Source organism: Puma concolor, chromosome B2 (assembly GCF_028749965.1).
Source record: "Puma concolor isolate L17-30 chromosome B2, mPumCon1.1.hap2, whole genome shotgun sequence".
In the NCBI taxonomy this organism is placed as follows: Eukaryota; Metazoa; Chordata; class Mammalia; order Carnivora; family Felidae; genus Puma; species Puma concolor.
This window is the reverse complement of record NC_141671.1, coordinates 50,722,854-50,750,601: the sequence shown is the minus strand read 5'-3', so window position 1 is coordinate 50,750,601 and position 27,748 is coordinate 50,722,854. Positions and strand designations below refer to the sequence as shown.

General features: G+C 43.2%; 1 long non-coding RNA gene across 1 annotated transcript; it reads right to left on the bottom strand.

The window, feature by feature from the left end:
• Window positions 1-11,323: 11,323 nt before the first annotated feature.
• On the bottom strand, window positions 11,324-26,215 carry LOC147580981 (uncharacterized). The gene is made up of 2 exons (XR_015251287.1): window positions 25,406-26,215; window positions 11,324-13,469 (listed from the first exon to the last, which is right to left on the bottom strand). It is a non-coding gene; the product is annotated as an uncharacterized LOC147580981 (long non-coding RNA).
• Between the last annotated feature and the right edge of the window lie 1,533 nt (window positions 26,216-27,748).

Sequence of the window (27,748 nt, the reverse complement as noted above, 5' to 3'; positions counted from 1 at the left end):
TCCCCAATTTTATAGATACAGAACTGATGCCAGGAAAATGGCATTGTTCCAATGTGTTATGGGAAATCGGTTAAAGAGAATTAGAACCTAGGCTTTCCTAATGGCTCTATGTCAGCTTTCCAAAAATCAATTTCCTGAAGGCCAATTCATCAGTCGATCAGTGTACCACATTTGCTTGTTTTTAAGCATTCAGTTTTGGGTGACCTACTCTTATAACTTTGTTTTAAGGGATGTTAAACTTGCTCTTGCCCCAGCTCCTGCTGCTGCATTTGGATGCCAGGTGGAAGCTGAATGGGGACGGTGGGGGGTGGTGGTGATAGTGGGCTCATTTATGGACAAAAGACCGTAAGAAAGTCTTCATTTTCAAGAGCATATTAATGTTTCTTCATGAATCTATCCTCCCTTCCCCTTCTTTGGAAAACATAGGATCATAGGATTCTCAAGTTATTAAACATTACCATTGATTGGCTGGAAGCCTCTCTTTCTCTCCCTCTTTAATTTTATTCCCACTTCCTCTTTTCATCTTCCCCTGCTCCATCCTAGGCAAGCATTACAACGAGCTTAATTTGTATCTTTTTGCTCTTATGTGTTCTTGCAGAATGGATATTGTTTTGTGCATATGTATTTTTCACTTGCCCAAGTGATATTATGTTGTAGATCTCATTTGTTGCTCAGGATTCCACCATAAAGGCCATTCAGGTGATTAGGAGCACACCTTGACAAGTCTTTCTGACCCCATGGTGGACCTGCTCTACATTTCACCCAGCTCCTCTCTCAGTGATGGGTACCAGGTTGCAGCTAACTCCCCTCTGCCTCTAAGTACCATTGCAATAATACCCTTGACCATGTGCTTTTACAAAAGACCTGGGTGGGAATTTTTTTAGGTTCTATATCTAGGAGTGGAAACTCTGAATCATCAGGTACGGTCATATCTGTTTTATTGAGAGCTGCTATAACGCTCTTCAGCCTTTTCTTCTTTCAGAACACAAGAGTTCCTCTATGCAGATCCAAATGTTTTGCAAATTTAATATGTGTCAAGTCATATCTCACTGTTGTTTCCATTAGCACTTCTCTGATTACTACTAACTTGAACATCTCTTTTTAGGCTTGTTAACTTTATAGTTTCTTCGTATTATTGCTGAGTGGCGGGATTTCTGGTAGACTTACAATACTTGTTTTATAGTTTGCAAAGGACTTCTCTGAATGTATCGTCTATTAATGTTTCCACGGAGTTCCTTTCTGAACAGAAATCAGTCGTTTTTATGTAATTTGATTCCCCGCCCCTTTTTTTCACTTTTTGTTTTGAGATTTGGTTAAGAAGTGCTTTTTCACCCCTAGGTATCAGAGTTTTATTATGTATTTTATTCTATTGACCTCAGAGCTATAATTTTAGCATTTAAATCTTTACCTGGAGTCTACCTACCAGTTGTATTTCTTTCTATAAAAAGAGTCTGTTTTCTCTACATCATCTTCTAAATGGTCAACATATGGGGCCATTTTGATGCTATTAAATCTTCCTATGTAGATGGTGTGCCTCTGAGTTCTCTGATCGTTTCATTGACTTATTTCTCTGTTTTGCATCAATACTACACTGAACTAACTTATGGTTGTGGCTTTCTGATAGGTCCTTTTTTCCCCCTCCTTTAGCTTTAATGAGATATAATTGACAGGTAACATTGTAGAAACTTAAGGTGCACAACATGATGATTTGATATATATGTATATTGTAAAATAGTAGCACAATAAGGTTAGTTAACAATTTCATCACATAGTTAACTTTTTTGTATGGTGAGAACATTTAAGATTTATCCTGTTAGCAATTTTCAAGTATGTGATGTAGCATTGTTAAAAATAGCCATCATATTGTATGTTACATCCTTAGAACTTATTCATCTTATAACCAAAAATTTGTACCCTTAGACCAGCATCACCCCGTTCACCCCACACTCCACTCCCTGACAGCCACCAATCTACTCTGTTTCAATGAGTTTAACGTGGTGGGTCTTAATATGTAGCAGAGTAAGATATCTACCTTGTTTTTTAAGTTGACTTAACTAGCGGTTAATAATTATTCTTTCATTAATTTTTGACTAAATGCAATTGGTTCCTGAAAAAGTAAGTAATCCAAGTGTAATTCCATTTGGGATTACATTAAATGTGTAGGTTAATTGGGGGGAAGTGATCTCTGTATGATATCATCCATCTGGTCCAAGAGCAGAGAATGCATCTCTACTTATTGAAATAATTCTCTATGTCTTTTATTGAGTTTAAAAGTTTTCAGAAAGAAACTTTTTTCAGTTAAGAGAATGAATAGTTTTATTTCAACACCAAATGGAATCTTATTTTTTTCTTTTAAATGTTTATGTGCTTTTGAGAGAGGGAGAGCCTAGAAGCAGGGAGGTGGAAAGGGAGAGGGAGACAGAATCCCAAGCAGGCTCCACCCTCAGAGCAGAGAGCCCTTGAGATCATGACGTGACCTGAAGTTGGATGCTCAACCAACTGAGCCAAACTAGTGCCCTGGTATCTTATTTTTAAAACATATTCTGCTGTTATGGCTGATGTTGAAAAATGCTGTTGCCTTTTTTTTTCTTTTTAAATCTTATATCCTGCTACCCTGCTAAATGCTCTTTTTTTCTTTACTCATAGTTGGCCTATTGATTCTATTAGTATTTATGGGGGTGGGGTAGGGTGGATAATCATGTCATCTACAAACAGTCACAGCTTTATCTCTTCCTTTCCAATTTGTAAACCTCTCCTTCACCCCTCTACTGTCACCTGGGACCTCCAGTGCCATCTTTGACATTGGAGTTTCTTTATCTTGTGCCTTATCTTTAAAGAAATGCACCAAAGTTTCTCATAAAGTACTGTTTGCTGTTGTTTTCAGGTATATAACTTTTACCAAGTTGAAATGTAACTTAGTTTGTTAAGAGTTGTTTTTAAAACTATAAATAGTTGATGAAATCTACCAAATGCCTTTTCTGCATCGATTGGAATAATGAGATAATTTTACTCTTTTACTGTAAATTATATCGATAGGTTTTTTAAATGTTGGACTGTGCTTGCATTCTTTTAGGGGGGAAATGTACCTGTTCATAATATGTTCTTGTTTTATTACTCTTTAGATTTGTTTAGCTAATATTTTACCCAAGATATCACATACATAGTCATAAATGAAAATGATAATAGAATTTGTATTATTCCTAAATGGTTTTAGAATTAAGATTACACTAGTCTCATAAAATGGACTGGGTAACATTTGCTCTTTTTTTATTTTCTGGGCAACTTTAAAGTGAATATTAACTCTGTTTTGGTAGTGTTCATCTGTAGAGAGTCTGGACTTTCTGGTGGTCTTAGACCTCCATGTACATTTACTTAACACTTTCTTGTTTCATGAGTATATTTATCACAAGTATGCTTATAAGAAAAAATATATCCATAAGAAGAATATATTCCCTGGAGATTTTTGTAATCATGTGGCATGTTGGATATTGGTGAATTGGCCTCTTTTCTTGGCCATCTAATGAGATGCATGTTTTTTTTGTACATTGAAAGCCATTCTGTTATTATTTTAAGGAAACCAATACAAACAAGTAGTACTTTTCAATAAAACCGAGAATACAGGGGCACCTGGGCTCAGTCGGTTAAGCGTCTGACTTCGGCTCAGGTCATGATCTCACAGTTCGTGGGTTCGAGCCCCGCGTTGGGCTCTGTGCTGACAGCTCAGAACCTGCACCCTGTTTCAGATTCTGTGTCTTCCTGTCTCTCTGCCCCTCCCCCAGTTGTGCTGCCTTCCTTTCTCTCTCTCTCTTTCTTTTTTTTTTTTTTAATTTTTTTTTCAACGTTTATTTATTTTTGGGACAGAGAGAGACAGAGCATGAATGGGGGAGGGGCAGAGAGAGAGGGAGACACAGAATCGGAAACAGGCTCCAGGCTCTGAGCCATCAGCCCAGAGCCCGACGCGGGGCTCGAACTCACGGACCGCGAGATCGTGACCTGGCTGAAGTCGGACGCTTAACCGACTGCGCCACCCAGGCGCCCCTCTCTCTCTCTCTTTTTATCTCAAAAATAAATACACACTGAAAAAAATTAAAAAAAATAAATAAAACCAAGAATACAGGTTCTGGTGGTATTGATGTATTAGGATGAAGTGGAGGATGAGATTTGCCTACCAGATTCCAGTGAGTCAGAAAAGGTTTAACTCCAATGGTGCCCTGGCTCGTTGAAGGAATTTCTTTCAGCATATTTCTATCTAACGACCAAATACAGATGATACCTTAAGCAATAGTACAACGATTGAAATGTTAAGCTATTTAGTTTGTTGAACTGTTGTATTTCCGCCTCGCCTTGACTGCTAGGAAGCTCCTGGTAAAGTTTTTTTTTTTTTTTTTTTTTCCTCTGTCTGACTCATTTCTTTTTCTTTTTTTTTTTAATATATGAAATTTATTGTCAGATTGGTTTCCATACAACACCCAGTGCTCATCTCAAAAGATGCCCTCTTCAATACCCATCACCTATCCTCCCCTCCCTCCCACCCCCCATCAACCCTCAGTTTGTTTTCAGTTTTTAAGAGTCTCTTATGCTTTGGCTCTCTCCCACTCTAACCTCTTTTTTTTTTTCCTTCTCCTCCCCCATGGGTTTCTGTTAAGTTTCTCAGGATCCACATAAGAGTGAAAACGTATGGTATCTGTCTTTCTCTGTATGGCTTATTTCACTTAGCATAACACTCTCCAGTTCTATCCACGTTGCTACAAAGGGCCATATTTCATTCTTTCTCATTGCCACGTAGTACTCCATTGTGTATATAAACCACAATTTCTTTATCCATTCATCAGTTGATGGACATTAGGCTCTTTCCATAATTTGGCTATTGTTGAGAGTGCTGCTATAAACATTGGGGTACAAGTGCCCCTATGCATCAGTCCTGGTAAAGTTCAATGCCTGACTGCAGTGACCATCTTTTCCTGGTTTGGGTTATTTCCCTCATGTGCATATTTCAGATCATACTCTCTGACTCTGTCTTGAACTGCTCCAGAACATTTGAGACTGCCTAAATGATTTTGTAATTTCATCGTCTTTCAATGAAGATAAAGATACCTATGTTGTTGTGAGGGTTACACGAGACTGGAGAAACGAGGGGGCAGATGCAGGGTAGCCCGCTGGGGCTCACTCACTTCCTAAATGACTTGTTTCCACACACCAGCCTCTGGGAAGGGGCACAAATTCCTCTCAGAAGAATTCTAAGTTACTATGTCGTAGGCTTTTAGAGTCATTTATAAAGAACTCCAACTGTAACATTTAAGGATGTCCTTGATGTGTTCATTGGGAGAAGGTGGAGTGGCATTAATGATAAGCAAACACGTCTCCCTGTTGAGGGCCATGGAAGTAATGGGTACTCTCTGCAGAGGCCCCAGTTAATGCTTAGCTAAGCTCTCACCCCCAGGACACTTTTGGCTTTTCCTGATCTCGCCTTTTTGTCCTCCTTCCCCTTTAAGCTGATGAGAGGGAAGATTCTCTGGCTCAGTTTCAGGATTTCAGCCAGTCTGAAGCTTGGTGACATTCCTGCACTTCACTGAAGGGCTGGGGGCTCGGGAGGAACCTTGGGGGTGATGCTAGGACTATAACCTGCTAGAGCATGCAGAATTGAGGCAGGGGCCTCCAGGGAGCCAGGGAAACACAATGGGAAAGAGGCAGGGAATGAGGAAGAAAAGTGAGAGAAGATAATGAGGTAACAGAAATATCTCGGGGCACCTGGGTGGCTCAGTCAGTTAAGCATCTGACTTTGGCTCAGGTCATGATCTCAGCACAGAGCCCGCCTCAGATTCCCCCGTGCCCCTCTCTCTCTGCCCCTCCCCCTCTCATTCTCTCTCCCCCCTCTCTCTTTTAAAATAAATAAATAAAAAAAATAAGGTGACAGAAATATCTAAAGCTAATAATGCATATGGTATTTTTTAGTGTTTACTTTTCCCATTGGATTTTTCTTTTCTAAATGCCAGCTTCTCCCAAGTTCTCCAAATCCATTTCTCTAGACATCTTTCTGAAATCCTTCTCTATAAAAAAGCACTTCTGTGGATCCAATAAAACCACACTACATTGTTGGAATTTGAGAATTAGAGTTTGAGAAGGCGTTATTGCCTCCTGCTCTTAGAAACCAAGATGCCGTGACATATTTGGAAGATCTACAATTCAGGAATACGGTATTTGCTCCTAGTATTTAAAAATACTTCCCTTTCCTTTTCCTCCAATTTCTTCTCCATCCTTCTTTCTTCACTCTTTTGCACCTCCCTCCACGCCCTCCTGGCCCACATACCCCACTCCTGACATGCATGTCTGTGGTCATGAGTAAAGCACATTGACGAGCTTCAACAGAGAGTGACTGAGGGTGCCATTTGCTACTTGGAAAGGCTGGGAGCCAAAGGAATTTCAGTAACACAAGAAGCTTATTTTTTTAAAGGATTCCCTTTCTCTTCCCATCTCTGCACTTTATTTCTCTACCCTATGTGTGTGTGGGGGGGGGGAGGGCGCTGCGTCTATTGGCACAGGTTGGGGAGAAAGGTTTTCTTTGCTGTAGAGAGTGTTTTATTTTGGCATGTGCCCCTTGCCACTGTGCAGCATTCCAGTTTAGACAAGTCAAGCAGAACAGTGGGTCACTCTGGCTACTGTGCTTTAGTGAGTGCCCTTGGCTGGGCGGGTTAAAGTTCAGGAAAGGCAGTCAACAGGTGGTTGTTTTTCTGGGATGGCATGTTTCTAGTTCTCTAAGGTGCCCACAGTTGCTGCCTCGGGAAGAGGATGTGGAGGCGGGGGGTGGGGGGTGGAGAGGTGGGGGGGTAGGGGGGATGGGAAAGGGAGACAGAGGTCACGAGGACTGTCACATATGCTCAACAGCTGAGTCAGGCAGGGTCAGGCGGTAACAAGCACATCACTATGAGTTTAGGTCAATGGGTAGAATTCTTCTGACCAGTAGTCTTTCTCTGCAAAACCTAAAAAGTAAAGGGAAAAAAATGTGCAAATTCCCTTTGAGGATCCATTATGCAGACTTCAGTTGCTGTCAGACAACATTGGGTTTTCCTTCTTCAGGTACCTTCTGGGGCCCTGGGCCCTAAGCCCACTATTGGATGTGTTGACTGAAGGGGTATTTTTAAAAACCATTGTGATGTGGCCGCTGATCTATTCCAATGAGAACAGAAAGAGGAGGCATGAACCTTTACCTTTTTTTTTTTTTTTAATAAGAAATAGGTTACCAAGTAACCTGCCTACATCACCTTCACTACATCATTCCTCTTCCCTGAATGACCCCATAGGGGTGGATAGAAGTCTGGGATTGGGGAAAGTTCGGGGATGGGGTGGGATCTGGGGTGAGATAAGGCTCAGGGAGATGTGAGTATGGCTACACATGCAACTTGGTGATAAGGAAAAGTCAAATGCATTGTTTTTAGAGTCAGAAAATGGAGATAAGTACCCAAACATGACTGGGGTCAAAACAGCTGCTCCAAAATAACCATAGTAAAATATGAGGTAGTCAGGCAAACACAAGAAATTAAAAAAAATTTTTTTAATGTGTATTTTTAAGGGAGAGAGACAGAGTGTGAGCAGGGGAGGGACAAAGAGAGAGGGAGACACAAAATCCGAAGCAGGCTCCAGGCTCCCAGCTGTCAGCACAGAGGCCGACACAGAACCTGACCTGGAAGGCGATCATGACCTGAACTGAAGTTGGACACCTACCCAGGCACCCCTAAAAGGCAACATTCAAGATAGTTATTTCTCTCATACTGATCTTTTTTTTCACAAGAATCATAAGAAAATAGAAATTACTTTGTGTCTTTGCTAACTAGAAGAAAAAGGCTATAGGAGGATTTAAATCCCTGGGGAGAAGAAACTACTTGGACATGGCCCCATGAGACAAACCATGGAATATCAGGAATTTTGAGCTGTGTACACGTGTGCTTCTGTATTTTTGTAAGTGTGCTTTCATTAGTGCACTCTTTATTTATAACAGTATGCTTTTCTATGAAGAGGAAAAGAATTTCTGATATTTTAGTTGAAAATTCTCTAAGTATATGAGACCTATATATTAGCTCTCTGTGAAGAAAGAACTGAGGGGCGCCTGGGTGTCTCAGTTAGTTTAACGTCCAACTCTTGGTTTCCACTCAGGTCGTGATCTCACGGTTTGTGGGATCGAGCCCCACATCAGGCTCTATGCTGAAGATTTCTCTCTTGTCTCTCTGCCCTTCCCCCTACTCGTGTTTTAAATAAATAAATAAATAAATAAATAAATAAATAAATCTTTAAAAATTTAAATAAGAAAGAACTGAAAAGTTTGGTGGTGCAGACTGGATGAAAATGCAGCTATTATTGGTTTCCCTTGAGAAAAACTCAAGAGGAAATGGGTTTACATAGTAAGGGGATTTATGTGGGGCACGAAGGAGAGTTTTCAGCTGCACCTTTATGTCAACATGTGTATGACGCTTCTTTCCTTGGGATGTAGAATGGTCACAGCAGGGTCCATACTGGTCCTTGGACAGAGAGGCCTCTGTAATGACCCCACCCACACTTCTGCAGGTCCCTATGCCTGCAGGGATTCAAGGGGTACTCCACTGGGGTGGAGTCAATGTCTGAATTCAGCCCTACCTTTTGAGGAGCCATCAGGCTTGTGCCCTAAGTGATGGTTATGTTCAGAGCAAGGATGGCCTCACCTGACTCACAGAACACCCCCAAAATGCATTTCCAAAGACCTATTTCCAATGACCTATGTTTTTCTCCAAACAATATGTTTTATTGCTTGTGGACGTCGATGCCAATGTTGGAGTAGAAATTGGGGATGGGGTAGAGGACTACTATTTTTCATTAAAAGCTTTAAATATCTAAACTTTGTACATATGTACATTTGAGAAGAATGTAAAAATCTATAATAATCTAAACAATCTGTGCTGCTTTTTGTTATACAAGTAATACATGCTCATTGGGAAAAATTTAGAAAATTCGGAGAACTGTTCCTGAGATGTACCATCTAGAAATAGTTACTATTGAAACTTTGTTCTAGATGCTTCTGCATTTTTCTCAACCCAAACATAAAGTATGTTTTTTTAAAATAAAATTAGATCATGCTATTTGTCACTAAACAATATGTATTTTGTTTCCAAGTGACAGCATTTCAGTAGTAAGTGCCTTAAAAGGGGTATAGGATATAGGAACTGGGTCCTGGGAATAAGTGGGTCCAGGACATAAATGCCTCCAGGACTCTGTATCTCTTTTCTCTCTCTCTCTCTCTCTCTTTTTTTGTTGTTGTTGTCATCATTGTTGTTTTTTTGTTTTTTTTGTTTTTTGTTCTTTTGCTTTTTGTTTTTTGTTTTTGATGTAACTGGTTTATTCTCTTTTAGTGAACACTGGGGGACATACTAGGATTAGTTGTGGAGCTTTTCATCCTTCCATGTTAGGTCTCCAAGGAAGTATATCCCTTTTTTTATAGACCGCAGCCCAAATTCCCACAAAAGGCTCGCTGGGACTACTTAGCAGTGTGTGGTCATGAAAGGTTTTCACAGAAACCTGGTGAGTAGAGTGGAGGAAGAATTTTAAGGAGAGTGTTCACTAAAGAGGGGCAGAGCTGTTACCAGAAGAGGGGAGGATTCAGGACAGAGAAGATAATAGCATCCTCAATGGATACGTGTTGCTAGATTGTGCTCTAGAGAGTAAATACCAAGACTCAGTCTCCACTGCAGTGTAAGAGCTGCCTGTTGGGCAACAGTCTTGCCAGCGCAAAGAAAACCTTGATGAACCTCATCTAATGGGATTTTCCTGTTTGTTCTGAATTTCTGCAAGATCGATCGCCCCAGCACTATTTTCCATCAACTCCTGTGGGGAAGAGCTCCTTCAGCACTTTTTGTGGTATCATTTTTTCCCTCTTAGAGAGCATGCTTGCCGCATGTGGGGGTGGGATGCCTTTGAAGGTGACCCAGAGTTGTCAGTTTTGACCACTGTGATGTCATGTGCTGCCTCTTCCTGGCACAGGAATGATGATTATACAGGAACATTCATGAAGGGACACAGCAGCAGCAGCAAAACCACATGCCCCGCTGGGTGGCCTAACCTAGATTTCTGCTCTGAAAAGGGGCTGTGGCAGGATGAGCAGGAACGAGCCTAGGGCACGATGCCCTGACTCTGTGACTGAGCTGGATTCCTTACTGAAATGCAGTTTGGTCTTGTGGGACCTTTAGAAAAAGTTATCACGAACATTCACACTTAGCAGAAAATACACATTTTCTTAAAGATTCTGCCATTCTCTTTGGCAGAGGCTAGCAGGAGCAGAGGTACATTTGCTTCTCTTTGAGTTTTATGAAGATCAGACAGGAACTTGCATTGCGGTTGTATTCTCAGGGTTGCGTTTGGATGGAGGCTATGGCTGGGACTGTTTCAAAGACGGGGGTGGTCCAGGGCCAGGCTGTGGGAATTTGGGTGGTAATATTTACCCCACATTCTCTGACTCTTGTTAGAAGTCCTATGACCTGCTGTGGGTACCGAGTTGTTTCCAAAATCACCCAGAGTTGGTGGGGGTGGCTAGGAGTTTTTCAAGTTAAGCTCTCTAACCTAGAGGAAGACATCATTTATCTTAGACTTACATGGTCCTGTCCAGTTTCATCAGGTATTTTAGCCATAAAATCCCAGATTTGAAAGTGGCCCTTTCTTTGGTCTCTTACCACCTGTACCTGTCATTGTTCATCTAATCTTTACCTACGTGACCTCTGCTCTCACACAGGGAAAAGGTCCTTTCTTTGTTAAGCACATCTAGTCTTTGACTATGTCATATTTGTTTTCATGTCATTGAACCCTCTGTTCTTTGGGTGTCTGCTTCAGAGCTCTATCACTGAGCTTTAGGGTCCCCCTGCTGCTGCCCCCAGAGGCGTGTGTCTAGCTCTTGGGGAAGCTCCATCACTGCAGAACTGGGGAGACAGAGCTGGCCAGCATCCCACCCCTCACTACTGGTTTGCATCAGTGTGCTCTGTTTATTTATTTATTTTTAAAAGTTAATTTATTTATTTTGAAAGAGAGAAAGAGAGGAGCGAGAGCATGCAAGAGTGAGCAGGGGAGGGCCAGAGAGAAGGAGAGAGAATACCAAGCAGGCTTCACACTGTCAGCCCAAAGCCCTATCTGGGGCTTGATCTCACCAATCATAAGATCATGACCTGGGCCGAAATCACGAGTTGGATGCTCAGCTGACTGAGTCCCCCAAGTGTCCCCAGTGTGCTGTGTCTAAAGAGATAAGCAGAAATAGTTGAACCAGAAATTGCATGATCCCATAGTTTGTGATTAGAATAAAAAAAGAAAAAGGTGATTTATTAAATAAGTGTTTATTGAACACCAATTTAGTGTCAGGAACATTTCAGGTACATTGTCAAAGATAAAAACCCTTAAAAGCTTATTATGCACCCAGCACTAGTTTTATACACTTACTTGCCTTTTTATTTCATTCTCACAAAAACCCTATGAGGTAGATGCTATTTTTAATGTCTCCATTCTACATATGAAGCAATGGAGAGCCAGAGAAGTCAAGTAATTTTCCCAAAGTGGCACAGCTGGTGGGGGGTAGGAATGCTGGGACTTGAGCCTGGGCACTCTGGCTCTTGCACTTAGGTCTAAACTCCACACCTTTGGAATACACACTCTGTGGCCTCCATGAACTCAGGAGGACAGGTGGTTACAGAGTAGCATCTCAGTGCGGTCCACAAAGGAAGGCTTTCCAGGCAGGATATTTCTTTAGGATGATACTATCAGTCTCATGAAGGAAGCATTTTTTTTTTTTTAAGTAAAACTTACTACATACTAGTAACTTGTAACTCATGTAAGGATGGATGCATGTTACATGACAGTAGAATTAATAGTTGGAAAAGAAAAAGATCCTATAGTGCGTTTTTTTTTTTTTTTTTTCTGAGTTCTTTTTTATTTTCTAAAATCTCATCTCCCCCTTGTCAGGCCTGCGGACACGATACTGTCCTTGAGCTGTCGCCACATACAATAGTAAAACAACAACAGATGCCATTTTTTGAGGGCTTAGATTTGGCTCTTTATAAACATTACCCGTTTATTTTATTTAAAAAAATTTTTTAAGTGTTTATTTTTGAGAGAGAGAGGGAGAGGGAGAGGACGAGTGGGGGAGGGGCAGAGAGAGAGGGAGACACAGAATCCAAAGCAGGCTCCAGGCCCTGAGCTGTCAGCACAGACACTGACATGTGAGACTGTGACCTGAGCCGAAGTGGGACACTTAACCGACTGAGCCACCCAGGCGTCCCAACATTACCATTTTAAATCCTTAAAGCAATTTGAAGTTAAGTTATCATTGTCCCCATTTTGCAGATGAGGAAACTAAGGTTCATGCAATGTTAACTGAAGTTCAGAGAGGCGGTAGCAGAGCAAATAAATGAGAGGGGCAGGATCCAAACCCAGGGCTTCCAGGTTCCAAGACGCGTGCAGAAAAGCACCACATCTCCCGTGTGGAGACTTGGTGGGCTCTGGGCATTATGAGCCCGCCCTGTGTCAGAGTGCAGCATGTGAGTCACACATGTTTCTGGAATTCAAATAACAAATGTTACTGAGCTCTAGCTAAGTTCTGGGCACCCTCCTAGGTGCAACGTCAGAGATATACATTTTGGAAGAGAAATTGGAAAGACAGGTCAGGTTATTCTATTAATAACAAGTAATAATTATTGAGAGCTTTCTAACTCCTTTACATGTATTCTCATTTCATTGCACATAAAACCATATGTGGTGGGTGTTATGATTATTATCCCCATTCTACAGATCAGGAAATTGAGTCATGTGTATATTGCTTAGTAAACAGGTATCTTGGGCTGAATGGATGGGTGGGGATTTGATGCCTGCCATGTGCCAGGCATATTTGATGGTCTATGTAAGAAGAATTGTGTCTTAGCACTAGGCATGCTTTGACCTGCAATTCCACTAAATTGTGCCATATTCATATGTCTGATTTCTTTACTCAGACTGTTAGCCCCATGTGAGCAGGAGCGCTGTCTTCTAGGTCCCATGCTCTTCCCCTGGCTGGTACAAATTCGATCCTCAAAATCTTTACTGACGATGTGTGTATCAAAAGCCTGTGAGTAGGTCTAATTGTGGTTGCAAGGGCACAGAGCTCCATGTGTTGAGCATGAAAATCTTGTCCACTTTTTGAACCCAGGGCTCCTCTCTTCTCCCTTGCTGGGAGCGTGAGAGTATATGACAAAATCAGAGTCATTTTCTTAAGGGAAGCATTAGTAGGTAATTTCAGCTTCCGGTGAATCTCTTCTGTTTCTCCAAGGACTGGGCATTGCCAGCCCTGCTGTAGCTGGTTGAAGGGGACCAAACCTCTCAGGAAGACGGACTTGGTTCCGTTTGACCAGCCAGAGCAGGGGGCAGCTCCCTTGGGAGGTGACTGTAGCCTCTAGGGTGAGGATTCCTTGGTATAGCCACACATCGCTTTTCCAAACCTGCAACACAGAGAGAACCAGCATTAGCATGAATCAAATCGTGGTAACTTGCCACGCCAGAATGCCCTCTCACAGGGCTTGTGAAAGCCACATGTGACTTGTCCTCTGCATTACATGACTCTGTTTTACCTTCTTTCTTCTATCCTTATTCTTTTTTCAAATATAAACACTGTGAGGAACTAAAATGATAATGAATTGTACAATATGGAAAATGAAAGTCTTCCATAATTCTCTCTCCTCCCATCTGCCAAAATCAGATAACATTTTGGTCTTTATTCTTTGAATATCTTACATTTTAATTTTTAAAATAAATTAAAATTTATAATTTTTAATTCAAATATGACGTACTTGTAAAAGAATACATGTAATACATATGTAAGCTATGACACATAATGATAAAACCAATACCCACAAATAACCATCTACCTTAGGAAAAGAACTTTACCAATACTTTTGAGGCTTTCTAAATGCATTTCCCAATTTATCTCTTTAGCTTCCCCTCAGAGGCAACTATTATTCTGAATTCCTTTTTAAAAAATAATTTAAATATTATTTTTTATAGTGTTTATCATTTATGCATTTATCCCTAAACAACATATTGCTTGCTTTTTTATATAATGGTACCACACCATAGGTATTCCTCTATGATTTGGTATTTACACTTAAAATGATATTGTAAAATTCATCCATATTGATATGGCAGCTGTAGCTTATTAATTTTCATTGTTTATGGTTTTCTACCATGTGAATATATTACAATTTATTTAGTCATTCTCCTAGTGATAGACACTGAGGTTGTTTTTTTTTTTTTTTGACAAATGTATAGAATTGACTAGTTTCTCAAGGGAGGTGGGGATATCTTTGATTTTTGTAGTTTCTAAAGGAGAAGGCTAGATCTCAGTGTGTAAGAACTTGTACGTTGACCTCGAAAAGGAAGGTAACATTTGCCAGCCCAAAACACTGGGGGTGGGTCCAGGCATTTGTGTTACCTGCCAGTCAGGTGATTCTGATGTAGCTGAAGGTTGAGACTATTGGATTAGCAGATGGGCCACTAGTTTCTGCCTGTTTCTGGGGAAGTGTGATCAAGGGGACAGAAAGCTGATCAAGAAGGAGACATTCCCCAGATATGCAGCCTGGCTATTGTCATGATGTATTTGAGCAGGTAGGGCAAGAGGCAGGCAGAAAGGAGAGTTTGAAGAATGCCAGAAGGCTGTCTTCCTCCCTTTAGGGCTATTCTTGACTGTTCTTTTAATTTCCTCTTCCCGATGAAGAGAAGTGTAATAGAGTGGAGAGCATGTGGCCTTGGGGTCACACTTATCTGGGTTCAAATTCCGCTGATGCTTCCTGGCTCTTTTGCTTTGGGGAAGTGACATAAATTCTGTAATCCTCAGTGTCCATATCTGTACAGTCAGGGAGCATACCTACCTTGTCGCCTCAGTGTCAGACCTAATGATAACAAAGGAAAGGTGCTCAGTGCTAAGTCCCTAGTGGGCTCAGTAGACACTTTCAAGCATGGTGGGAAAGTCCTGGAGACAAGTGTGCCTGCTTTTGAGGCCAAAGGTTTCACTCCCAACTTCAGCCTGTTCTTCACATATTTCCCTTCCCTTGGCTGCAAGTATTTTCATTTCATCTCTGAAGTTGTGGAAATCACTGATCAGGAAAAGTAGAACTGGTTTACCCTGTCGAGCAGACATATGCCAAATGGACTGTCTGAAATAAGTCAGATATTCCAGAAGTCCATGCCATCAACAAGGCACTGTAGATGTGGCAACTAGGGAAAAGCACACTTTGATGGTGGAGGGAGGTGGGAGCAGGGGCCACACCACCTAGATTGCGTGGAGCCATGTTGAAGCTTCTTTCTTGTACTGCATCCCCTTTGCCTTGGCATGCATCCTCCTGGTTCCGCAGTTAGGCATCTTACCTTCTCCCTCCACTTCACATCAATGACATAGGGGCCTTGGGGCTGCTGCCCACAAGCTCTTCCTCTGGCTGACCTTGTGCTTCTCAGCTGCTTGTGGGGAGCATGGGAGGAGGCAGCGGTGGGGGCGGAGGTCAGCCAGGCAGTGAAATCATGATGGAAAAAGTACGTGTGTCCTGCTCATCAAGTCAGAACAAACCTCTTGAGGGGCAATTTCTTCAACTCAGGACAATACTCTTCATTACCTGTCTCCTCTCTTTACTCACATCCTGCCCCACCTGTGCGACGGGCCCCTTCCCCGTAGATAAAATGAAACCAACCTCAGGGTAGGAAAAGGAAAACTATCTCTGGAGCAGGTATGATTTAGAAAAAGAAAGGGTTGTCACTGGGAAGAAGTACAACTTTGAGGGGCACCCGGGTGGCTCAGTCGGTTGAGCATCCGACTTCGGCTCAGGTCATGATCTCACGGTTCGTGAGTTCGAGCCCTGCATCGGGCTCTGTGCTGACAGCTCAGAGCCTGGAGCCTACTTCGGATTCTGTGTCTCCCTCTCTTTTTGCTCCTGCCCTGCTCACACTCTGTCTCTGTCTCTCAAAAAGTGAATAAACATTAAAAAAAATATTTAAGAAGTACAACTTTGAGTCATCTGCCTATTTTACAGATGTGAAGACTGACCCACGTCTGTAAAAGAAGGGCAGTACATTTCTTTGGAATATTGAGTGTGCCGTAATATGCCCACATCAGAAACCTTATTCATTCAAAGCACCACTGTCTAGGGCAGGGCTTCTCAATCTCAGCCTATGGACATTTGGGACCAGGCAAGCCTTTGCTGAGAAGGGCTCTTCTGCACATCGTAGGGTGTTTAGCAGCATCTCTGGTCTGGACCCACTAGATGCCGGTACAACTCCTTAGTTGTGACAACCAGGAATGTCCCCAGGCATCGCCCAATGTGCTCTGAGGGGCACCCTCTCCTGCAGCTGAGAACCACTGATCTAAAACCGTAGTCTCTGTGTTCAGTCTTGCAGCCGCCCCACATCTCCAGTAATTCCCCCACGCTGTCCTAAATTCCCTCCAGCCCCCAAGGAGCACAGGTTGGCGTGCCCTTGAAGGCCATCAGACCTTTGCCTGGTGTCCGGAATTAGTAGTGGGAAGCCCATGGAGGGGCATGGCCCAATGTGCTCTGGCACCATCACCTCTGAGGGGTGGTCCCCTTCACCTCCAGCCACTCTGCATTCCCCTTCCCTTTCCTCCTCTTCCCACGCCCTCCTTTTTGCCGCTTCTCAGTTCTCTTTTGCATCTCGGCTCGCATCTGTCAAATCCTGTGGTTCTGCTGAAGAACCCACAGTAGAGATTGAGTGTGGCACAGCTGTCGTCTCACACACACGCACTCCGACAGCAGGAAGCAGAGCTGTGGAAGGCACAAGGCCATCCACAGCCGGGGTTTAAGTGAGGGAGGGAGAGATCCTTTCAGCCTCTTCTCTCATTCTGAAATGTGGGGGAGGTGATTGCTGTCTAAGTCCAACTCCTTGGGGACACAGGGGTTCAGGGAAGAGTGGAGAAGGGAACTTAGCTGGGACACTTGGGTGGCTCAGTTGGTTGAGCATGTGACTTCGGCTCAGGTTGTAACCTCATGGTTCATGGGTTCAAGCCCCATGCGGGGCTCTGTGCTGATAGCTCAGAGCCTGGAGCCTGCTTCTGATTCTTGGTCTCCCTCTCTCTCTACCCCTCATCTGCCTGCACGCGTGCTCTCTCAAAAATAAACAATTAAAAAAAAAAAAAAGGAACTTAGCCAATTAGGTGAGTGGATCACTATAGGAGTACTCAAACCTCTTCAGCAAGCAGCTTCACACAGTGCTGCTTTGTGACCGGGCTGTGATGTGATGTGGACAAAGTGGCAGAGCAGAGCCAGGAGACATCCTGGGACCCAGACTGCAGTCTCTTGGGCCTCACAGCTCCTGCCTGCCTGCAGGGAAAGCCCTTGAACTGCGCAAAGTGCCATAGACAGCGATGGTTCTACCGGGGAGTGATGCAGATGGATAGGAAGGAATCATAATTCAGTTTGGTTAGTAGAAACCTCCCATTTCAGAAGCAAAATGACTGGAGGGAAGAACTTGAAGGGTGAGGGATGACAGTGTGAAAAACCTTTAGGTGATGTGGCCTCTCTCTGCCAGTGGCATGGGGAGTGGGATCTGGGAGCCTGGGACAACCGTCAGCGTGCCTGAAGCTGGGCTTAGCCATGCAGCCTCAGGAGGGAGAGAAGGGTGAGTGGGAGAGGGGCCCAGCAGGATTCAGAGACTCCTGCTTGGTTGCAGAGGGAAACGCTTGGCAGGGTGGGGTGGAGGCACAAAGCTGTGAGGACGGGGGTCAAACCTCCGCTGAGGGCGGTGTGGGCCTGCGAAGAGGCACTTGCCGAAACCACACACTTCCTTACATTCCATAGCAACGTAATCCGTATGGGGATATAAAGAAGCATGTGGCCTCGGGAAGCAGTCTTGGCCATGACCTGGCTTCTCCTGTCGTCCAGCCCTGCACATCCGATGTGGGCCACCAGCACTTTCCTCCCCAGCGATGTGCAGACACTTAGAAGAAGGACTTGTCTGTGCCATCCTACATTGCCCCCAGACCACCCTGGAACAGTGTGGTGTGGAACGACAGTGCTTTAGCGGCTCGATTTCTTCCCCTACAGTTTGTTCAGAAATAAGCAGCCCCTAAGTTTCACTGACTTATTTTGGTGCAGTTATGATCTTTGTTATTACTAGTAATTATTTTAATAGCTACTGCTTTATATATTTCAATATGACTCTTTTTTAGTGTTTGGAATCCCACAAAGGAAATTTTTTTAAAGAGAGAATCCAGCAGTGAACTGCTCTGCACGTGTGCAGAGAGCATCTCCCACATGGAAACACATCCGGGCCCCCCTGTGTTTCCTACTGTACATTTGTTGTGGGCACGTGTTGATGGGCCGCAGCTGCCGGTGCAGCATTCCAAGCACGATTGTTCATTGTGGGAAAGATCTTTTTGTTTGGCTTCTGCTCCCCCCTAGCCCTTCACCTGCCCTGCAATCTGTGAGGCCTGAGCCACCGAACAGTGAGGGACCCTCGCAGCTGTCTTGCCACTCTGGGTCTGGACAGGCCACCCTGGCTGGAAGGAGATGGGGTTTTCAGTTTTATGGCATCTGATTCTCTGGAAACAGAGAGATGGATGGAAACAGGGAGGATGCCAAAAGAAGAATTGTATCCCAAAGAAGTTGTGAAGCTCAAGGCACTGACAAGGGCAGTTAATGAAATCTACTACTAAAAGTACTAAAAATGAGAACATTTTTTTTTTCAAGCATACCTATAACAGGGATAATTTTCTGTGGTTTGCAAATATGATCTTAAATCCTCACTACTCTATAAAGTAGCTATTATTTTTTATCTGGCTTTGTAAATAAGGGCCATAGAAACAAATGGGTTTACCTATATGTACATGGTAATCCTTTAAAAAAAACTAATCGGGTTGGAGGGTCAGTCTTGATCAACCCACGGAGACAGGCTGGGAAGGTATAAGAGTTGAGAGGGAAGGAAGGGAACACTATGGGTTAACTCTGAGCCCACTGTTTCCTCTATGGCTGTATACTTGGGCTGCTGCTGCTGCTGCTGCTGGTGGTGGCTTAGAAACCGTATTTTTTCTCAGGAAAATAGGAAAATGTCCTAGGCAACCCAGTCAAAATCTTCACTGGTTGGTCTTGGGAATCATCCAGTTAATTCAACCCAATGGCTATATAAGCTTCTGCTGTGAAAACATGGCTCTCCCCTATAGTCAAATGCAAGCTTCACCTGAGTGAGAATGTGGGGCTGCCCTTCCCCCGCCAGGTCTGGGGTGGTGGTCAATCAACAGCAGGGGCTGATGGGAGGACAGATAGTGGGGCTGGAGGAGAAGATGTGCCTGTACCTCTGAGAAGAGGAGAATGTCTCATCTCTTCCAGTGAACCGGGGAATGTATGAGCTGAGTAAAGTTTCATTTTAACTGGTAAAATCTGTCAGATCAAGATCCTCCGAAGTGTTTGGCATGTCGGTTGGAGGAGTGAGGGTTTGCACAGGAGAGAAAGACCATTGTGTTTTTTGGTCCAAAGAACTAGAAAGAGCCAGGTTTAAAAGACGTGCCATTCCTGAGTAAACTGACACCCAGAAGGTGATTAATTCATGTAAGAATACAAAAGAAATAGATATCCAGGGAAATGATGTGAGATACCCAAGATAGTGCTACCCCAGCATTGGGGTATGAATATCTTTGTGTTTATCAAGCCCAACCTTATATGGTCAAAAGGTTACTTAAAAGTTCACTTCAGGGCGCCTGGATGGCTCCTTATGCGTCTGACTTCAGCTCAGGTTACTATCTCACGGTTTGTGGGTTTGAACCCCACATCGGGGTCTGTGCTGTCAGCTCAGAGCCTGGAGTCTGCTTCGGATTCTGTGTCTCCCTCTGTCTCTGCCCCTCTCTCGCATGCACTCTGTCTCTCTCTCAAAAATAAATAAACATTTAAAAAAATGTTCACTTCAAAATCTGCAGGAAAAACAACAACAACGAAAAGCTTTTAAAAACCAATTACTCAATTGTTCTTGAGTCCCGGAAACTAAATTCCTTTTTTAAATTCTTTTTTCTTTTTCTTTTTTTCTTTTAGAGAGAGAGCATGAACAGGAGAGGGGCAGAATGGGTGGGAGGAGGGAGAGAGAGAGAGAGAGAGAGAGAGAGAGAGAGAGAGAATCTCAAGTAGGCTCCATGCTCAGCACAGAGCCCAACTCAGGGCTCGACCCCACAACCCTGAGATCATGACCTGAACCGAAATCAAGAGCCAGATGTTCTACCAGTGGAGACACCCAGGTGCCCCCTAAATTCTTTTAACTGAGAATCTACAAAGAATTTTGAACCTGAAGGGAAAGTGTGAAATGGGAACATCTATGATGAAAGTGTTGTCTAAACCCTCGTGATGCTGTCCCTGGTCACCTAACTTAACATGCAAAGGAAGAAATTCATGGAACAGATTAGAAAATGGCACACAAGCTAGGCTGGAAAGACAAAACAAAACAAACAATTGCAATCAGTAGAATTAAAACATTTCAGACCAGGAGTAATTGTAAGTAAGAAATCTAGGTTGGGGAATAGTAAGACGTTTCTCTGAATTTTGCGCAGGGCAAAGGCATGGACATGGCAATTGGATGGAAGTTTTTTCCCACATTTTTTATTTGGTGTCCTACCTGCCCAAATCTTCTGAATTTGGTAGATAGCGTTAATAGGAAGAATGTGGAGGGTCGATGTGTCACCTGGCCACTTGTGTGATGGGTTATATTGGTGACCTTTCTGTCCCTCATCCCTGTACCAGATCCCATGCCACTTGTCTGCAAATAGCTGTAACCCCATCTGCCCACCACAGGATGGGCTGAAGATTAATGAGATAGCATATGTGAGGGTCTTGAGTTTCTTAGGAGAACAGGCTGATGGCAATAGAAAATGTCATTCAATATGTTATTGAAAACAAGATTTATTTCTCTCCCTCTGCCCTGTAATCAGACAATTGTTCAAAGCCTTAAATTAGAAAAGGGTCCTTTCCCTAGCTCCTGGGAAGCAAGTATAGTTACAAAGCTTCCAGGACTTAAGTAACAGTAAAAGCATCATCGAAAGCATAAGCAGCAATCACAGGTTTTTTCCTATTTCGTTCTCTGAGCAGGGCAGCATTTGAACATAAATGACAGACACAGCATCACGGAGAAGTGAGAATGGGGATTTCCCATTGATGGTCAGCAGAAAGACTCTTGGATTTGGGACACATCCAGGATGGGTTAAAAGAGGGAGAACACAGTGTAACTAACTAATGTAAGTAACATGATGTAATCTTTATTGGAGGCAGTAGGGAGGAAGAGCATGGCGTGGGCATCTGTGCATTCTGGCTCTGTGACCTTGAGCAAGCTACTTATCCTCTCTGAGCCTCAGTCTCCTAATCTGTAAAGTGAGAATAATAACGCTTACTCAACAGGAGGCTTCAATGAGATACACTTATGTAAGGTCCCATGAACACAGTATAAGAAGTGGCCTCTTACTATGATCACTATTATTTCATATATACTTAATATGAATACAGCAACTCACTGCATGGGAAGTCCCTATATTTGATCTACTTTAAAGAGTTTCATTAACATGACAATTGTTATTGTGAAAGGAGTGGTAGTAAGATACTCGAGAAAGCTTAAATATTATCGAAAATATTTCTGCTTGCAATTTTGGCTTGCCTATAAAAATTACCTATAAAAAAACAATTTTTGATATTTTCATATGTACAGAAAGGATTTGGTCATTCCCAAAATCTGAGCACTTGTGACCTTTTGGACTGCTATCACTATGGGTGTTCTTGGTAGCTGCCCATGAAACAAGCTATTCTGGAGTTCACCAAGGTACAAGCCAAATTATTTGGGGCTTACCGTCATCTGGCTGAGGAGGTAGGAAATAAAGCAGAGGGCCCTCCTTTTAAGGCAAGCGTGGGGTAGTATGTTGGGATAGGACCTCATTTTTCCTAAGGCTCAGCCAGAATGTCTAGCTATTTTTAGAGGACTAGCCCGTTCTGAATGTTGATTCAATCATGGGCATGGGTCCCATTTCGGCTTCCCAGGGCAGCCAAGAGCAAGGCTAGCTCCAGGAGCCAATCTTCTCTCCCTGTCCTGCCACCACTCTCTGTAGAGGTAAGGATTGGTGGCATTTCCCCATCACTGTTGTTCTTGCCCTGCTTCTCATCAGAGCTGGAAAGCCAGAGCTGGGACTTCAGGCGAGATGGAACAGGGGTAGAGAGGGAGCCAGTGCTATACTAAGGCAGTTACTTATTCACACTTCCAGCAATTCTGTGAAGTACAATTTATTACATAGGATAAGACTGTCTCCAGCAGGTTAAGTAACTTGGAAGCACAGAGTGAGTGGTTAAGGAACTCTCCCAAATCACACGGCTAGCGAATGGCTGACCTATGACTTGGGAGTTCCTCTCTAAGCCAAAGCACCTATTCATTCTAACACACGGTATTTCCCAACCTGGCCTGATCCTTGGTGCCACAGAAGCACTTGTTAAAACTTCTTTCCCTCCACCTCACTCCACAGCCATGGACTCACAATCTCCACGGGAACGGCCATGTGATGCTCGGCAAATTTGGCAAAGGGCAGCTCTGGAAGCATTGCTTTCAAACTTGAGTGAACATTAGGGTCACAAGGGTGCTTGTCAAAATGTAGATGCTTTTGACTTGTTCTCAAAGATACTGAAATAAGCCATCTGGGCCAAGGCCCAGGAATCTGCATTTTTGCAGCCACTTCTAATTTATTCTATAGCAAGCAGGCAGAGGATTTTGAAAAACATTGATCTAATAATATGGGGGGGGGAGACAGATGCTAAAGTAACAAAATTGGGTATAGTGGGAAGGACTCATTTTACAGTAAAGAAACATTACATAGTTTGGATTACAGGAAGAATTTGTGCAAACTCGGGGGCAAAGGGTTAGACCCAGAAATGAGGTCATGCGTCTCCGTAACACGAACAGCTAACCTCTTAGGAACAGAAAGAAGAGCAGGCACTATTGTCCACAACAGCCCACCAATGTCTTATCTTTCCAATGTTCCCTTTGCTCAGCTTCCCTCTGGAATATTCTTTTCTCTTTGCTCATCTGCACTAGTTAAAATTACTCTCTTTTTAAGCCTCAGTTCAAAAGACACATTCTTGGTGCACCCAGGTTGCTCAGTCAGTTAAGCATCTGACTTTGGCTCAGGTCATGATCTCGCAGCTCTAGCGTTGGAGCCCCGTGTCGGGCTCTGTGCTGACAGCTCAGAGCCTGGAGCCTGCTTCTGATTCTGTGTCTCCCCCTCTCTCTGCTGCTCCCCCACTCACATTCTGTCTCTCAAAAATAAAATAAACATTAAAAATTTTTTTCTTTTAATTTCAAAAGACACAGTCTCCAGAAAGTTTTCTCTTGTTCTCTTCTTAGTTGCTATTGTTTGGGCCTGTGCTGGAGCACATGACCCGTCTTACTTTGCTGATGGATTCCTTGTGTACCTCTAACTCATACATCTCCTCTCATAGGGCCAGGATCCTGATTACTTCTTTTGTGATTTCCTGCACAATCCAGGGAAGGTCTTTTGCACAGGAAGGGCGGAACAGATAAAATACCACCACCTCACTCAGTGCTGCAACAGGTGGCTTATGTTAGAAATATTCCTATTTTCCAGATGAAGGACACAAGGCACTGACTGAGAGGTGGTTGTTTGTGGGTCTCTTTTAGAAGCCATACCTCTATAGGTGACTGGAGTCACACCTATACGGAGAGCTGAGCTCTGCGTGTTAAAGGGAAAAGGTTACTTTAAAACACTGTAACCTCCTGGGTGCCTGGGTGGTTCAGTGGGTTAAGTGTCTGACTGTGGCTTAGGTCATGATCTCACAGTTTGTGGGTTTGAGCCCTGTGTGGGGCTCTGCTGACAGCTCAGAGCCTGGAGCCTGCTGCAGATTCTGTGTCCCTCTCTGTCTGCCCCTCCCCCACTCACACTCTGTGTCTCTCTCTCTCTCTCTCTCTCAAAAATAAGTAAAAATAAAAGAAAAAAAAATCGAAACCTCCTGATTTAATGTGTCAGTCATCTGGAGGGCTTGCTCAAGCACAGAATGCTTGGCCCCAGCCTCCTGAGTTTCTAATTCTGGAGGTCTGGAGTAGGATCTAAGAATTTGCATTCCTAACAGGTTCCCAGGTGATTCTGATGCTGTTTGGGGACCACACTTTGAGAACCACTGCTCTAGTTCCATGTTTCTGAGGCAGAACAATTTGAGGGTAAGGAATTGGCCGTTATGTTCTGAGCTTCCTAAAAATGGGGGATAAGGAAAAAGAGTAAAGCCATGCAGAAGCCAGGAAGGTGGAGGTCCTCTTCAGGGGTGTGGTTGTATACCTATGGGGGTGTAGACAGATAGTCAACACTGCAAAGAGAGGGGAACCCCTGTCTGTGAAATTACGAAGTTGCTGAATTACTAAGTCCCTAGGAGTTTTCAGCTTGAGGGAAAGACAGCCCAGCAGGGGGTTCACTGACTCACATGACCTCATATTTGCGGAGGGATTATCATGATTATATAACATAACATAATGTAATAATCCAGACTAATGATAATGCTCTTTAGCTCCAAAAACTCTTACTTCTTAAAAAAGTGCACCTATTACACTGAGTGGGCATTAAGAATTGCTTAAGGTCCAGGGGACACATCAGAGAATCTGGTTCTTGTCCTAGTTTTCCAAAGGAATAACATTGCTCAGGGACTTAGCTTTCTTAGTTTTCTAGGAAGATGTAACATTTCACACTATGTTAGTGGGGATGTCTGTGGGGTTGTCCAAAGAAACTACTCTCATTCAGTGATGGAATATTTGAGATGAATTACATATTAGAAAAGAAGTCCTTTGAGTTGCTTTAGGGAAATTTCAACCTACATTCAAAGTATTTTACCAAGGCATTGAAAGGGGAAGCGGAAAGTTCAAGGTCATGTGCTGTCAAGTGTCCATGCATTACTCCTAAAACCCTAGCTCTTCTTTAGGTAACTGACTAGCTCCTAGGCTATTTGCACCAGATCTCTCCCCTCAAGCTGAGCTGTGTTTCATTGTCCCTTAATCTCCACGCCCACCCTCCTTCCTTTGCTTCAAACCCAGCACACAGAAACCAGTCCACTGTCTGCATAGCCAACAAATCATTCCCATGCACTGAAAATGTGGGCAGGGGTGATTTCTCTCCTTCATTTCCCCTCGCCCAGGTCTGCCTGACAGACTTGGATTCCAGCGGTCCTCCCCCGCCCATGTGATAAGCAGAATGTGGGGCTTCACCTGCTTGCATAGACACTGCCGCTGTGCTGGCTTCAGATGACAGAAGCAGATCGCCTGCGGGGCTTCCCGAAAATTCACAAAGAAAGCAAGACAGATGGGCAAGGCAGGAACGGCCAGAGGACAATTAGAGGAGAAAGCAGGCTGGGAACAGCTCAGTACATACCTGGGGGAAAGTTGCAGGCGGGTCCCTCCGCGGTGTGCCTTCTTCCCTGGCAGGCTTCGGCCCCATTGAGGTGTTTAGAGCATGGGTTGTTATTATTTGTGTTTTTTTTTTTCAGAGCTGGCAGTGTTGGCTTGCATTTCTATGCCTTCCTGTCAGAATTCTCTCAAGGAAACAGCAGCTGGTGAGCTCAGAAATGTCAGTCAGAATCTTGGCCTAGTTTGGGGCCTTGAAGATTCTTACAGAAAGTTAAAAAGGTTTCTGGGCCAGTGTCTCCTTTGGGTTTTCCTTCTCCTGCTTCTCACCTTTTCCATTTTCTATTTTTTTTTTTTTTTTTTTTTTTTTTCATTTTTACCTCAGTAGCTAGCTACTTAAATTGCCTGCCTCTGTCTTACTGAGGGTCCCCTCCTGGGTATGGCTGTGAGGCTTCCTCCAACTCAGCCTAACAGCCTGGTGATTTTGAAAGCATTTAACTAGTATCTGTGCACTTATTACTTGTTTTGTCTCCTCACTTATACCCTGTTTTCTTTCCTTTTACTCTTCTCCTTTGAATCGCCGGCCTTCTAGTCACTCACAGAGGAACCATCTTTGTCTTCCTGTATGTATGCCCCTGGCCCCAATGGTCTGTCATCTCTCCCCTGTGCTCCCTCCTCTCAGCTGCCTGTCTTTCTCTTAGGTCTGTTTTTTATTGTTACTTAACCTCCTCTTGTGTCCTGTTCAGCTGCAACTTTGCGTCCCATGTCCCCTCCCCTCTTCCTGCTCCTTGTCAGCCTCACCCTCTGCCTTCTCTTGTCCCTGCTCTCCAAGTGAGCCTCCTGCTTTTGTAGTCCCCAGCCCTCTGCCCACCCCCAGCACACTCTCCACCTGTTTGTGTCTTTTAAGGGCCTTGGTCATGTCCATGCCTTCTGTCCACCTCAATCACCACAGTGACGGGCCTCTGAAAGCTGTTAAATTACACCTCTTCAGCTGTCCCATGGGCAAGGAGAAATGTCCTTTGCTAAATCCTTTTTCAGATAGGCAAATCTATATTAATGCTTCTGTTACTGAAATATGCTGAAATGAGGCATGTATTATTTTAAAGAGTAAGAACAGTAATTTTTTTCCAGTGAATGAATCCCCATCTTTCGATACTGGGTTTCTTTTAAGCTATGTCAATATATACTGCTTCAGACACAGACATTTTAGTTTGTCTCTGACTTGTTTTGGGGCATTTTCAAACGGGAGGGTGGCTGTGGTGGAGTTATGGAAAATATGGCTAGTTTGGGGTTTGACTAGATGCAATAATATATATTTAGTGAGTGCCTGTCAATCTTGATGTTCCAAGCACTGGGAATGTCCATGTTCTCTTCCGTGAGAGACTTAAACCGGTTCTTTTGGAGATAGAACCTCTATCTAGAAAAATATACCAAAAATAAAAAAATTTAAAAAAAGGACATGATAACTGCAAAGTGATAATATAGAAGATAAGAACTATTGGCATTCAGAAGTAGAGATTGTTAAGTGGTGAGTCAGTTTAATGGTGGATGGGTTTCAGCTGTGTCCTAAAGTTAGGGAGGCCATCCATACCTGGAGGGGTGAGGGAAGACCTTTCCTAGATGGGGGACAGCTAGAGCAAAAGTATGGAAGCTGGACTGTCCAGAGTGTTCAGGAAATACTAATTAACCTATGGCTGGATCCAGTGCTTTGTAGAGGGGTCATTCTGGCAAGGCCTTGGGCACAAAGCAGCCATTTTGAGAAAATATAATCATAGTAAGAAATCTCAGTGTTTTAAAAAGGAGTCCTTTAGACCAGACATTTATAGAGAACCTAATTTAAAAAGAGTAATACTATATTGGTATGACTTCTACAAATTCAATAAATATAAATTTGGATTCTTTGATAATTATCATCAGGAAAACCATGGTCTGAAATCTGTTGCTATTGAATATAGAGAGAAGTAAGCGTTTCTCTCCAACCCCAATATTAAAATTCTTTTTCATACTTAATTCTGGCATTTGTTATGAAAGTCTGCTGTTGTAAACTGCTCATCCTGTTAATTCACAGTCTGTCTCCAGTTCTGTCTTTGCCATGTAGCTTGCCCCAAACACTAGTCAACACCATCTTTCCTCTTGCTGAAAGGCTCAATCCCAACGTGGCTGGATTAAGTATTTGTTATAGGTCTATATACACTTTACCATACCACTATACTGTTTTAAAATTTGTTTTACAATTTTTCTGTATGTGTGTGTGTGTGTGTGTGTGTGTGTGTGTGTGTAAATCTTGAACATAAACTTCTGGAAGTCAAGTTTATGTTCATTTTAATTTCTTCCCTTGTCTTTAGTATAAGGCACACAGTGAGCTCCTAAT